The sequence below is a fragment of the Meleagris gallopavo genome, chromosome 2 (assembly GCF_000146605.3).
Source record: "Meleagris gallopavo isolate NT-WF06-2002-E0010 breed Aviagen turkey brand Nicholas breeding stock chromosome 2, Turkey_5.1, whole genome shotgun sequence".
NCBI classification, from domain to species: domain Eukaryota; kingdom Metazoa; phylum Chordata; class Aves; order Galliformes; family Phasianidae; genus Meleagris; species Meleagris gallopavo.
In genome coordinates this window covers 13,183,655-13,199,095 of record NC_015012.2, presented here as the reverse complement: position 1 = coordinate 13,199,095, position 15,441 = coordinate 13,183,655, and the positions used below count along the sequence as shown (strand labels likewise).

The following is a 15,441-nucleotide window of genomic DNA, read 5'->3' as shown; positions in this document are numbered from 1 at the left end:
GGGGAACGGCGCTGGGAATGGGGAGTACGGCCGCCCCGGGGGTTATCGGGACGCGGGCGGGCGAGGAATGCTTGCGGATGATGGAGAGCGGGGTTGGAGGCGACCCGCCCGTCCGTCCCAGCCTCCTGATCCCGTGGAACCGACGGTGAGATACCTCGGTAAGAGATGAAAGGCTCTTTCTGTTCTACGTCCGGCGGTTCTGTTTGTATGCAGGGTCCCGTTTTTTAGGCGTGCGGAGAGGCGGTGGTGCGGGACCGTCCGGGCGCCGAGGCAGGGCTGGTCAGGTGCAGCCGTTCTCGAGCTTCGTATCCTGGAGTTAGAACAGAAAAGCCACCAAACCACATGAGAAGCTGATAGAAAACGTGCAATCATCACCGGCATAAATTCACGCGGCCACCCTCGGTATCATGTTAGACGAAGGGAGGCATCGGCAGAGTGCATCTTTATAAATGTGAGGAGGAGGTGCTGGAGACCCCCTGTATTCATGGGCTCGGCACTCCCTGGTGCGGTCCCCTGCCGAGCCCAGCTCCTGTGGGGGGTCCCACCGCCTGCCAGGACCCACTGTTGTGCCCCTCTGCAGCTGTAGTGCTGGCCTGGCCTTACGGGAAATTTTTGTTTAATTTCTTCACAATTTTGGCTAATAACATTTTACAAACGATGCTTTCTTTCCTCATGGTGCTTAGAATGCCTTTTTAAAAGGATGTTCCTTGGAAAAGTAAATGTGGAGAGGTTTTTTTATGAGGTGTTTTCTATCATTAGGATAACCCTGAATTTGCCTTTTCTTACCGGGGTGGTAACGTAATGAGGGAAACAGCTGGGCTGTGTGTGCTGCATCCCCGAGGAGCTCTTCTCAGAGTGCTTTTGTGGAGTTAAGGTGATAGAGGAGGAAAATTGGATAGTTATCTCAGAGCATTGTCATTCTGCCGTGGCCGTCTCATCCAAATCTGTTCATTTTCAGCTTGGAGCATTTTTTCTGTCCGGTTATTTCATTTGTACCGAAAACTTAGGAAAGTGTGTGCCTTCAGGCACCATGATGACTTTAGCAGTTCCTATTTTGCCATTTGTAGAATTGAAATTTTTATGTACTTCCCAGCGGAATGGATCTGCAGCTCCATATCTGGGAGAGCATGTCTGTGCAACACATCTCAGGATGGAGATCGGCGGGTGATCGGCGGGGCAGACGGCAGCCTGTCCGCTTCTTCTTGGGTTAGGGCTGCCAGGGACTCCTCCGCCAGATGGAAAGCACTGTAACCTGCCTCAAAGGTTGAGCTCTGGCAGGCGGATGCATGGCAGCACAGGGCAGGAGGGGAACTTTGCATGGGTGTCTCTGACTCCGGGGCTGAGCGCCCTGTGGCTCTTAGCATGGCTCACACCAAAGTGAAACACAAAACAGCAGCGCATTGTGTTCCTGGGTAAAGAGTCAACGAGGAATAAAACCACACAAAACTGCATTTAGGTTTGTTGGTGTGAACAGATGAGCACCTCTCCGGTTGTTACCGCTCATACTAAGGAGCCCCAGTGCTGATTTAGAATACATACGGATATGTGATGCAGTGAACCTCTGCTTCATGTATGCAGCTAGCTGGCTGGCTCGTCATTCCGTCCTGTTGGCAGTGCTATCAAAGCGACAGGTGTTCCGTGGGGCTGCAGTTCTGAGTATTCCTATCATCTGGTTTTCCTTTCTCTTTCTCAGTCTCAGTATGTCTGTGGAAAGAAAAGATTGTGAGAATCCGACCAAGTGTCGGTGTTTCATCTGAGCAGATGTCATCATCATTTGCTGCACAGATCACAGTGAACATGGAGAAGGCTGCTCTGCGCAGTAGCTGTTTGGGGAAATGCATTCTGACAGTGCAGATTTCTGCATTTAAAATTAGAATGTTTGTGTTTATTCCTGGCTAATATCAAAAGGAAAGTATGACATTTTAAGGCTTCTGCAGTCAGTTTGCACCAATAAAGCAGTCTGAACTTGGTCCTATGCGTCCGGGAGAAAATCTGAAGCATTGGTCCCAGTTAAAAAAAAGTAGAACAAGCAGGCAAGATCCTAGCATGTTCCTGAGCCTTTTGCATAAAGCTGGCTTAGAAAGAATCCGTTCTAATTTCAAATGCTGATGAAGATTTAAGTAGTCGGAAACAGGGACCTGTATGTGTGTAGTCAGATTCATGAAGAGAGGAAGAGCTTTTCTTTCTCCCAGCGTTGCTCCTACAAGCAATGGGAGGATTTGAGAGAAAACACAATTATTTTTTTTGCCTCTCAGTTTGTTTGAAATGCTGACGGATGAAGGAAATCCAGATAGAACTTCCACCCTACAATTAAACAAGCTGTGTTTCCCCCGCTCTTATTTCTGCTGCCTTTCCCCGTGCTGTCCCTGTTCCTGGCCACCCGGGAGAACAGCCCTGTGTGTTCTGCTGGGGCTCTTTGGGTGGATAAGATACAGCTGTGAATATCCTCACTTTGTTGCTGCAGAAAGAAATAGGCTCTGCATCTGCATCGCTGCGGTTTCGTGCTGCTGCAACATAGGTTTTACAGTAAACTAATGGGAAATGGGAAATGTGTTTCGGTGTTTTCCAGGCTTGCTTTTCCCTGCTGCCCGTGGTACTGGAGGGATCCAGGCAAATAGCAAAATGGTCTCACTCAGATACAGTGGAGTAATTCAGCTTCTGGCTCTCCCAGTCCAAGCAGGACTCAGGCTGTTTACTTTGGGAGAGTTTTAGGCTGAGCTTTTTCAAGCCTGTTGGAGCTCTGGGGCTTTACGTTTGGTTAACTCTCATAGAAACTGATTGTCTCAATCATCTTTGAAAAAATGTTGATTCAGCTCTTTGCATTCGTGTTTTCCAGACTGTCCTTAGCCTTTATAAGATGCCAATAACTGAATGTACATCGTATATTTCATATGAGCACTAAATCCTTCTCTGCTTTAAGAGCAAGTCATACACTGCACAAATGACTTTCAGAGCAGGTGTCCTGTGAGTGAAGCAGGCTGATACTTGAGAAACCAAGATCTCTTTTGATGAGGTTGTCACTCATCACAGAGGATGTCCTGGTTTGTGCTTTTTGACAGCGATAGTCCAGTGATAGATAAAACCTGTCTGTTCTCAGCAGGCTTTGTTGTATAAATTCTTAGCTAAAGCTCACCCTCATTAGCATATGTTCTCCCAGTTAGGCACTAAGCCTTATGAAATGACTTGCACCATGTGCAGTTCATTCTCTCATCTCCTAAGGGAGAGAATTATGTGTGCTCTTTAGTGGTTTTGCCAATGGGCTGTGGCTTGTTCCAGGATCTAGGGGGAAGGAAGGGTGATTAGCTTTACGTGTGCTGCTGCAGCATTTGTGGAAGCAGAGAAATGGGGGTGAAGAAGCGAGGCTGCTGCTCTGAGCACAGCATTTGCTGTTGTCCATGGCTCCTAGGAGAGATTCCTCCACATGCCAGTCCTGGCTTCAGGGAAACTCCAGAAAATGTTAAGTTACGTACCTATCCTGTTGATTAATTTCCCAGTAAACAAAAGCATTCCTGGTGGAAAAGAGTTACTGCACCTTCAGGGTAAGATGTAGCAAGCTTCTTGATAAGTAGCTAAGACTACTGCAGTAATTTAGAACAGGAATCCGGGAATATTATATTTAGTTGTGGCTGCAAGGAGCAGTGTGAGGCAGGTACAAATGTAATTTCCTATGTTAGATTTGACCGAGATATTTGGATGACACACATTCTGCTGAATTTCTCTCTAGCTCAACAGCTGAGAGTAACTTTACTGCTCATCTTGAGTCTTCAGTGATAAATACCTGGCATGACATCACAGTGTACACCTCAGTTTCTACAACTATATCTCAGAGCAGTTTTTCTCCTAGTGCCTTATACAGAAGATTCCACTGAAGTGCTTTATTTCTGTTTTGAGCAAGATTAAGATCATTTTTCCAAATCTTCATAGTGTTGTGTGGAAGAAAAACAAACAAGCAGACAAAAACAGTGAGTGTCTTAAAGTCATTCTGGGTCTGGAGCAAGAATGGTTAAAAAGAAGCCGGCTATTCATGGCTCAGAGTCCTGCTGATGGATTTAGGTGGCTGACTGAGAATGACATCAGGAGTGGTAGGTTTGAGTCTGGCTCCTGGGAAAATTTAGATCTTTACTGATGATGCTTGGTGATAATGAGATGTAGAGACAAGTCATGGGTACCTAGAGAAGCTGGAAGGAGCTGGGTCAGCGGTACTTCTGTTGGCTCTCCTAACCTGGACAATCAGCACTAGTTCTTGAGTAGTTTTTATTTTGTGGTCACCCTGTAAACATAAGTCTGTTCTACACACAGGAAGAACACAGCTAGTCTGTCACAGCTGTTACAGCAATATAACGACAGTACAACAATGCTGACCCCTAACTGTTATCTGATTGGCACAAGAACTTCACCACTCCTCCAGCTTATGTTGTCAGTCCCTACATTCAGCCATGTTTCCCTGCTTTGTCCTGGCTTACGCCAGCTGTCCACAAAGGCAGAAGGCCTAAGGTTGAAGCTCTGCTCTTGGTCTTCATGACCCTAGCAATTTCATTATTGTTTTGCTGTCAGGCAGGAACTGGTCACTGTGAGCTCCCTTCTGATTTTAACATGCATAATATGACCTGCTAACAGGTAACCCAGCCCTGGTGCTCAGAGCTTCATCATGCTAAGCTTTTCAATACCTTGCTCTGCTCTGGAATTGTTTTGTTGGGAAGAGATCTATTTAACTAATTCCAGTTATATTAAGTGTAAGTTGGGAACCTTGTTTCAAATTCGGCAAGTGTTTTGTCTCCACTCATACCTGCTGTGTCTGTATATTAATGATCAGTGCCTTATTGTTCCAAAATGATGAGACACTTCTTTAAGGAGCAATGAACGATTAGGTGGAAACTCTGGCTATGTTGTGTTGCAGCATCTGAAAACCTTACAGAAAACTTAACAGAAAGTGAAGTGCAGAGGCTGCCTGCCACAGACGTGCCCAGCCCTTGCTTTCACTCTCTGGGCACACAGGAGCTCTCGTGCTACAGGGCCATTCTGTAGCCACTGTTTGGAAGTGAGGAGGCTGCCTGCTCCCTGCAGAGGTTGTCCTCTGCATCCTTCTTGTTCACACTGAACAGAACTACTCTGTTGTGTCACAGAACTCATTTTCCTCTGGGAAGAGCAGTGACCTGGGCAGACTTGGCCACAATGGTAGGAAATGATTTTGCCATAACTTTTATGCTTACATTCTTCTAAAATCTTGAAATGAAATCATACTTAAGATATGATATGCTGACATTTAGATATTTTCTTACACAAATATAAACTATAAAATGGAAGCAAACTGGTTTTTGTTTGTCTTGAAAGTAGAGTGATAGACAAGATTTAGCAGTTTTGACAGGTCTAAATCTCAGAATTGGTTGCTATGCAACCTTCTGTGCGTTTTACCAGTCCTCCATGCTAACAAATGTGATGGCATCCAGTTGTATCCCGTTTGTTCTCTTAATAGTGTTGTTTAGTGCATGTTTGGCCTCTTTTGTCAGTCGTATATTGCTCTCTGCTTTACACTAATCAACAGCTCTTTGTTCTCTGTAAAAGTTGACCTTTTTTAGCATTATTTTTCAGTGGTAGAAGTTGTAGGTCACTGATGCATTTCATTCTTCATTTTGTTGTTTTTTTAAAAAAATTATTTTAATCTTAATCCAAGCTCTTTGAGGTTTCTTTGTTGTTGCTGTTGCTTGCAAACAATGTGTAGCATCATAGGTCTCCAGGCATGAATGCAGGCTGTAGGCACTGTCACAATGACTAATAAAGTGATAACTTAGAACAGAAAAATAGAAAGTGCTTTAGTAAGTTGCAAAAGGAACTTTTGAATAATGTCATGATTACTGTTGTACTTGAACACAATTGTGCCTCCAGGGTACTGATTTTAAAAGTTTTGAAAAGGAAAAAAAAGAACGAAACCAGGTTAAATGTCATAGTTGAACACATACAGATGAGTAATATTTCCAAGAAACAGAGTAGTGAGCTCACTGATCCATCAGTAAGAACAGAGCATTTCCAGTGTTGGTGTTTCTTTGTACTTTGAATTTGAAACACCAGAAAAAGAAAGAAAACAAAGTGCAACACATCTTGTTATTGCAACAAGCAATGGTTGGCCGCAGTGGTCAGTTGTGTGGCAGTGTAATGATTGGTCAAGGGAGCTGGTGTGGGAGGTACTGGACAACAGTTCCTTTATCCTTTTGCCTTGGTTTACTGTGCTTGGGAAAATCAGAGTAGTGGGGCATATTTTTTGTATTTTTCCCTTCTAGCTATCAGCAAGATGAAAGCAGGTCTGGAGCTGTTCACCTCTAAACTCCTGTAGACTAATGGCATTTGGGTCCTCTTAATCTTAGGGAGGTGATCATAAAGATGAAAGGAAAATCAAAAATTAAGTATTTCTTTCATCACTCCTGATGGGTTCAACCATGCTGAAAGACAAGTTCAAATGTACCTTGACTTTTACACCTCCATGCTAGTCCTACATTCTCGATGTGTTTAAACTGACTTTTCATGAAGCAAGAAGAGCCAATGACTTTTCTCAGCTGCAGACCTAGCCAAAGTTCCTTTTGGATTTGAATGTTTTACAACTCCGTCTTTCTGAAGAATTCACAGGCATGTAACACACATAATCTGGACCTCCACCTAGGAAGATAAGATGGGCTTTGGTATGTGGTTTTCTTCTGATTGCATGAATTCGTTTCCATCCACAATGTTTCATTCTTAATTTCATACCCACTGAAAAAATCTTGGACTGTTTTGTCCCATAGTAGCTCCTCTTACGTGGAAAGATTAAAATACTCTTTGTCTGCATGGCTGTTGAGATCAGCACTTGTGGCAACACCATGATGAGTACAGTGTAAGTATCTGTATAAACTGCCCAAATAGTGTCCCCCACCTCTTTATACCGCTGTTTTGAAAAAGTCCTCCCTTTCCAAGGGATAGTTATCTAGTCAGTGCTGTTTGTGGAACAAGTTTAACTTCCAGAAAACCTCCTTCAGCTGTCTTGCCTTCACGTTTCCATTGGATTGCATATTCAGGTATTGAAAAATTGAACATTGTTATCAAGGCATCTTTTCTTGTACAAGCCCAGGAAGGCTGAGCAGAAGGTGACGTCCTTACACCAGAAATTGTTCTATGCTGGAGCCCATGATGGAAAGAGGAGGTGACTGATAGTGGAGCATAATGTAACGGAAAGAGCAGTGAGGAGGGCCCAATGATAAGGCTATTTTGGATGTTGTATTTCAAAATGTCAAATACTTTTAATGTCTTTCTTGCCTTAGAAGTAAACCAGCAGCAGCAGATTTTGGTACAAGGACACCAAAATTACTCCACTGGAAGTATTTGCCTAAGATTATTATGGGTGTAAGAAGCATAAATTTGCTTGATTTTATCTGCCACCTATATATCAGTGTGGGATTTTAAAGTCAGACAGTATGAACTTGATCTAATGTTACTAAATAGACATTTACTGATGGCCTTTTGCACAAATTACCCGGGGAAAAAAAAGGATCAAAACAAAATCTTCTCATTCTTTTAAGGAAAGTTTATAAAAATAAAAAATAAACCAGAGCTAGCTAGCCTGGATTTTGTAAAACCTCAGTGTAATCATCTAGCACATCATATGACTTGCTTATGCGGTTTTAACTTCATACTGGGAAATCACTTAGTGTCCATTTAGTGCTACAATAGCAATAAAGCTGTCCCTGCCATTAGTGTCTGCAGATAAAACTCACATCTGAAAGTGTCTTTAGAAATTACCTCAGTAATCAGACAGGAGTTGTTTAAGATGCAGTGCGTACATTCGCATTTTGTGCAGCTGATTTTAAGAGTCGCTGGATAGAAGAAGTCTGTAAAGGTTCACTGCACAGAGCAGGCTATAACAAAGCAGTTAATGATTCTTCTGACATGAATGCTGCCATTTCAGTTTATTTGAATGACACTGGCATTCTGTCTAAAATATATCACGTTTTATTAGTTTTGGGGTTTTTTTGAAACCAACTAGATATTAGGCATGGATATGCATCTTAGCTAAACTATAACCTCACCAGCCTGTGCCTTTTCCACTGCAGAGCGCACAGAGTTTTTCAAAACATGTAACCACAGTGATATTTTTATAAAGGAATGTTCACCTCATGGGATTTTGTTAAGGTGTTCTATTTTTTTTCAAAGTTACAGCTTCACTTTATTGTACATGATGTCCAATAAAAAAGATATATGTCTGTGATTGGACTTTGAAAAAGGGCCATGGTGCCTATTCCATTTAAAGGGAATGAAGTCAAGCAGTAAATTTGCTGGTCGCCCTTTTCATATTGACTGTATCTCGGCCAGCAGTCGGTCTTTGATGTTGCAACAATAGAGCAAAGGCAGAGTAGGAGGAGGATTAGGACCTCCATAATATAAAAACAAGTCTGCATTCATCATGATTTTTATAGAGTCCAGGTCTATTGGAGGTTTGCAGTATAGACTCAGTCTGCAGAAGAGTGCAGCAATCTTAACATTTACAGGTGGTTTGCAATTCATCCATCCTTACAGTCTCTTCTTAATTTAGAGTTTGGGCTTTAAACATTTAACAATTTCTTATTCCTTCCTACAATAAGAAAACAGATGTATGTACGAATAGAGCTTCTGGAGAATCATTTTCCTTTACAGGGATTGATTGGAGTGCAATTTATGAAAGGCTAGCTGCAGCATGCCAATAAAGTATCTATTCCTCATCTTGTGCTTTAGAATCCTAGCTTTTAATGGGATAGAATAGAGTGGTTGATGCAGATGTGTTGAATGTTTGTGGAAATATATTTCAAAAGGGGACCTAGGGTAGCCATACATGCCCATGTCTTTAGATGTCCTGTAACAATAGCGCTGAAGGTTTCACATGAGCTATTTAACCTTAGAGTCCTGGTGCTTTTGATATCCATTTAAATGAGAGCAGTGCTAGTTCTTGCTCTTCATCGACATACAGAAGGAAAAGGGTCACCCATCTCATGAAAATGCATAAAGTACCAAATTGCACTAAACGCTGGTGAGAATAGGTAGGTCTTTAATTGTGGAAAGAGCTTGGAAAGGGTGGAATAATCTGCAGTGCATCACGGTGGCTGTGCATGCAGTGCAGGGGAGAATGGAGTGTTCCCAGTGATGCAGCGGTGGCAGCAGCAGTGAGCCCTGTGCAAAGGATCAGTGTCAGAAGTCCAAAGGCAGCTCTTAAGAGACCATCTGGAGATCTACCAAGTGAAATTGCTTTGCTGCACTCCAATTCCATTGGCTTCTGCTTCAGGCATGATCCTACAGTGTCCTGATAAGGCAAAACACCTGTAAATTTCTCCATAAGACTCCAAGGACATCCGATCCAAAGAAGGAAAGAGGAGAAAAGATTCTGATCTGCACGTGACGTCTTAGGACTTGATTTAGGGTTGGATCCTGTGCCTTACTGGGAGTTCAGATTGGACCTGTGAGTTCAAACTTGTGAACAAGTCACCACTTTCCAGCTGAACTGGAGTAGCCCTTTAGATGCCTTATCCCACCTTCATCCCACTACAAACATAAGGAGATGTACTTATCTGCAAGGCATGGTGCCTCCAGGCAGAGCTGAGCTAATCAATTCTGGCCAGGGCAGCTGGGTGATTGCTGCCCGGGACAAAGCGCTCTAAGATATTGGTGAACACTAATATACAGCTTTTCAGTAAGGAGTCTGCTCTTTTATGTAACATCTACCACAATGGTCATTAAAAACTAACATCTGGTGCCGAAAATACACACATGGTATTTCTGTGCTCTGCTGTATGTCTCCTTCATCAGGTCCAGATACAGCAGTGTCTTAGCTGTCTCTGCTTTCCCCAGTTTGCCAGCTGATGAAAGCAAACTACATGGAGCTGATCCACTATCAGGTGGGAGCTCTGGCGAGTTAGAGGCATCACTACATTTAAAAGAGTTTGCCCTTGAGGGATCAATAGCTCTGGAAAAGCTGAAATCCATCAGAGGCAGTGAATTTGATTCTTGTTCTTCTTTGATCTGACATTCATGGCTTTCTGAATCATGTAAGTCACAGCTGCCTTTCTCACCTACTCCTCCCACTTTCTTCTCCTGTCTCCTAAAAGGATCGTTGTTTTCATATTTGTAAGAATACAGCTATTGCAGTGTTAACATCAAAATAAAATGAACTAATCAGTTGCATAGCAGAAGAGCAAGGGTCCGTTTAGTATTGCCTCTCTGCTCTTCTCTTTTTTCTTTATTCCATTTAAGTCTTTCCACTATAAAATAAAAAGAGATTGCAACTGAAACTGTGCATTTGCACACATGTAGAATAAGTAGGGAAAAGAGTGTACCAATTCCCCAGTAAACACTGCTGCTGTTGGTAAAAAAAAAGATACAATTACATTGTAATCAGGTTATAAACCTCATAGTCTTCCCTTGACAATAATTGCAGTTTAGCTGTAAGAGCCATAAAAGGAAAGAAGACGTTTATTTATCTCTTTAGCACAGTTAAGTAGCTGGAAGCAAGTTCTGTGCCACAGCCAATGAGGAAATGCTCTTCCAACCTGCTCTGCAATATATGTGCTGTATACACTTCAGGCTCTCCCTCTATGTAGAAGCAGCTCTTTCTCCCTGTGATCTGGGATGGTGTCTAGGGTCACATCTCTGTTCCTCCTAACAGAGGAGGAGAGGACATCTCAAACCTGAACTGCTGATCTTTTCTACTCTGCTGCTACCTCTGGCTGCCGGGACTAATCAGAGGATGATTTGGGGCTGTTCCATACACTTCATTATTCGTGGTTCCTGGGTGGCTTCAGTCCACAAGCAAGTTTGAAATATAAAAATGCTTATTCCAAGAATAGCTTAGAACTAACTAGTGACTGTAGGGAAGAGGGGAGACAGAAATGAAGATATTTTCTTTTCACGTAAGTATCAGATTCAAAAGCATCTGCCTCGTTCAATGTGTGTATGGTATTCATTTCCTGTCTGCAGTCTATTGGAATGCCCCCCGAGTCGTTTGAAATTGAAAATCAAGTCATACTTCTTTAATCAGCTCTAGGAAATAGCCCCCCTCCTTTACTATTCTCAGAAAATTTATATATACATGCATAGAATTTATAATATAAAAAGCCCACATTTCCCTCCAGGGTAGATGCTTTCTCTCCTCTTAAACAGAGAGAAGAGTCTTTATGTAGTCTTGGCATGGTGCACTGCGTAGCTACTCGCCTGCTCTTCTTCCCCATCATGTCACTGGAGGGAGGCCTTTCTCTTGTGTATCTGCTTTCCCTTTTGCTGTCATGAGGGCAGTTCACAGAGATGTAGAAAGAGGGCATAATGTCCATTGATAATGACTTGATACAAAAAACATAACCACTATTGTGCTGCATATGCAGTTGCTATTTATGCTGATGACTTCCAGTTGCTCGTGGATCGCTCTCCAAAGCTTTCAGACGGAGAGCATACAGCTGTACGTGCAGGCTTGAAACAGTGCTGTGCTGTTGGAGCAGAGATGTGTGCAATCCTGAGGCAGCCCCTCAGGTTTCTGCTGCTGTTTTTCAGTAAACTCCTGAGTGCAGTAACAACCCCTTGTAGAGAGTGTTGTGGGGCATACGTGTGGTGCGTAGATATTGAATCTAAACAAGCACTGCCTTTCCTCTGCCTTCACCCTCTAACTTGCATCAAAATGAAAAGTCAGCGTTGGTGGAGAAAGCAGCTAGCGGTGGGTCAAGTAAATTATCCTGCAGTGATTCCACGGTGTGTGCTTTCAGCACCAAGACTCTAGTGATTTACCTTTTTTCAGGCACAGTTTTGCCAGAAGCACAGGAAACTTCGTGTTTTTGGAATATAACGCTTGTCTGCATTCTTGCTTTCCTTTTATTGGCTTTTGCTTGTGTGATGAAGTCATCAAGTAACTTTTGGTCTGTGGGGACTAAACACTTTCTAGTCTTTAAAAACATCTGCCAGCTAACACAGCCGGACTCGTAGACACTTCTGAGAGCATAGGGTGGATATTCAGTGGCATATGAGAAGGAGACACAGAGGCTGAGAATAGCTGTTCCTTGGAAACTAACAGGTGAAGGCAAATTTGAACACTGAAAAAGTCTCAAGTAAGGCTATTCTTTTGGCTAGAGAGAGATGAAAACTTCACCTATTAAAGCTGGTTCACCTAGTGAAATCCTAGCCACAGTGATTTAGTGGAAGAAACTTGCAAAAGGGCCTAGTTTGAAACCCATGAAAATAATTTCAGATGTACGTTTGTTCACCTTCTTTTCCACTGTCTTTGTGTGTGCTGGCCTGCAAAGTCTGACCAAAAAGTTGTATACAAAATTATTAATACTCTAGATTTCCTTTGCATTTGTGGTTTTGATTACAGCTTAAGGTAGATTTCCCCATTCTCCTGGAACTCTGCGTGTAAATTATGATACAGACTTGAAATGGTGACTTTAAAATTTAGCTATGACATAAATGGATTCTACTTAAAACTATATTATGCTACTGATTTTGTGCAAGGATTTAATAAAGTGTAAAATAATTGGTACTTTCAAGGAATTTTCATTTCAGCATCACAGGTTATAGGAGTGAAATAGCTGGCTTACCTCTCAGTTGGGCATTCGCCTGTTCAGCTGCTCAATCAATGAGTCCTGTATGGAGAGCTCCAGCCAAGTAGTGATTACGGGGGAGATATTCAGGGTCACGAAGAACAGCTGAAAGTTTACAATCAATCAGTTTAGGCAACTGGAAGTATCTGTTAACTACAGGCAAAATGTGGCAGTGGTCATTGGTCAAAGCCCTACACCATATTAGTTCTGTGTACTTGGCTGACCTGTGGAGGGCTAAGGATGTGCTGAAGAACATCAGTGTGCACTGTGTTAGACAATTTGCTAAAGAGCCTCTGTTTTTTTTCCTACAGGTATTGAATTGTAATCTCCACCAAATCCATTTTATTATCAAAGTGTTTATACAAACTGACAGCTCTTCACTTCCAAGCTGAGCCACACTTTTGTTTTCCAGCTTAAGGAAAACATGAAATACAAGCAAACAACAGAGCACGAAAAGTAGCTGTGCTGTGAAATGTGTATCCACAACATGTAGGAAGAATTTGCCAGATCTGAGTATAATACGGTTGGTTTTCTTGAGCTCTGAGGAGAACACTGCCTGCCAGAGCAGTTCGGATCTGGCCCCAGTGTTTACTGAAGCTGTGGAAGAGTGGTCTAGGCCATGGAAGGGAAGGCGACCCCAGTACTATGCCCTACGATCTCTGCAGTCATAAGTCTGGGTCTTATGACTTTCTGTGGAACTGAGGGCTAGAACTTTCTAGTGTAAAAAAATAAAATTGAAGAGCCGTGGTTCTGAGATGGATGTACCTATACGCTTCAAGTTGCTGTTTCTGCTGTAAGCAGCTCCTGAGAGTTATCTCTGTATATGGCAGAAAATCAGCACTGGTACATTGGGTTTACACCCCAACATTGAATCTGCTCATGGGCGCTGCTCCAGCAGTGGCTGTGGGTCACCATGTCGTCTCTGAAGCTCTGCTGTCCTAATAACAACACTGTTCTCTATTTTTTATGGAGACAGTATTGCTTCAGAAGCCATGCAACCTCTGAAGTTCCATGTCCCTGCAATACCCTGTGGGATGTCTGTGTTTGGTAGTTTTAGCCATTTAGTCACACACAGGGGTACAGCAAGTTTGAAAGAACAGGATACAATGTCATTATACTGTTTTTGCTGGAATAAACACAGATATTAAAAAAATAGACCATGCAACAGGACTGCTTTTTTTTTTTTAGCAACCATAATCAGTGGATTTATCTTCTTTGTACATAATGTTTAAAACAGATGCTCTATTTTGCAGCCACTTCCTGAAAACAATTGTGCACATGCAAGCCAGCGTAGTCCATTTAAAATGATTTATGAATAATGATTATCTAAAAAGGGCTATTAATTACTGCATCAATTCATTTGTGGCTTTCTAAAGATAAGTAAGGTCCTTCACCACATTGATAAATGTGAACATGAAAGCATGCTTCGATGAAAATGAGAGAAGCTGAGTGGTTGATATGCCAAGCCTTCACTGTGACTTCTTCTGGTGGTGGGAGCTGTCTGTGACTCATTAGAATGAATGCGAGTCACACAGGAATTAAATATGAGCATAAGTGGTCTGTCTGCTGTATAAGAAAACCACAGCAGAGCTAAGAACAGAATGTGGATTTACTGACTGCCTGGACTGTATGTGCCATTAATGATAACATAGCTGTGCATCTCTGCTTTTCGGCAGCTCACTGCACTGCTTGCTTAGCCAGCACTGTCCTCACCACTGCACCTGCTGGGCCTTGTGCCGCTCATACTCCTGATATACCAAATAAATAGATTCACATGTAAACAAAACCCAGGCATTAGATCACCCAAGTTCATTACAGATCTTGGATCTGCAGAGGTGAAATTCTCATGTAGTATCCCAGCATGTTTCTCAGTCTCCCCAGACGGGTTAATTTTAAAGTGATCATTTAGCACTAACCTGGGAACACATGACAGCCTTCAAAATCAAAACAATCTGGTAAGGCAGGTGGGAAATGAAACCAGCCCTAATTGCAATAATGGTTTTCTGTGAAGGCCCCAGGCTTCATTTTGTCTCTGATAGCAATATAATCTTTTATAGCGTCTGTGAAGTTTCCTAATAAATAAACGTACCTTGTTGCTAGTGGTTGAAGATGCAGTACAGGTGCATCATGAAAGTCCACTGACAGACTGTTGGGTTCCAATTCAAGACCTCTTGTCAAGATCATTTTACAAGATATTTCAAAGGAGTATACAAGAAATAAAAAAAGCAATGTAGCTGCAGCAAGGATTTGGTAAGATTCCTTGCTGTCTAGGAGTTGTTAGGTTTATAAGCTGCATCAGTTTTCTGAAATTCTTTCAGCTTCATCATTAGCAGTGCCCTCAGCTTGGCAAGTGGGGAGGGAATGAAAGAAGGTGAGGAAGGTGAGTATGAAAGAAGTACGAGAGAAAGAGCAGCTCCACCAGAGTATTTTCCATAGCTCCAGTTGCTCCTCTCTTATTCTGTCTCGGTTATTTTTCCAAATCTGGAAATTAAAATAAGGAAGAGAGGAGGGAGATGGATTCTTCACTTGATAAAAAAATGGAGAGAACTTCTCTTGTCCCCTAGCTGAGTATTTTTGGAAGTTCCCATTTCTGTTAACTTTCTATGGGAAGGAAACGGCGCGTTTCCCTGCAGCTCACGTCTAACATGACAAAGGAAGAAAAAATAAGAAAGCAATGGACAGAGTTAAAATACCTGTTTGATTATCAAAAAGTTAAACTGCAGTAGGAAATTCTTCCTGCCTGCAGTGCTGTACACTGGTGATGCCTTTTACCCACCTGGATCAGCAACATTTAGTTATACTAAAAAAAATGCCCATGAATTGTTCTTCCCTAGACGCAAATGCAGTGATATATGGGATTTTAAACCAG

General features: G+C 42.4%; 1 long non-coding RNA gene across 1 annotated transcript; it reads right to left on the bottom strand.

Annotated features, from left to right (window-relative positions):
• Positions 1 to 6: 6 nt before the first annotated feature.
• On the bottom strand, positions 7 to 13,140 carry LOC116216288. The gene is made up of 3 exons (XR_004158766.1): positions 12,570 to 13,140; positions 1,540 to 1,704; positions 7 to 310 (listed from the first exon to the last, which is right to left on the bottom strand). It is a non-coding gene; the product is annotated as an uncharacterized LOC116216288 (long non-coding RNA).
• Positions 13,141 to 15,441: the final 2,301 nt, after the last annotated feature.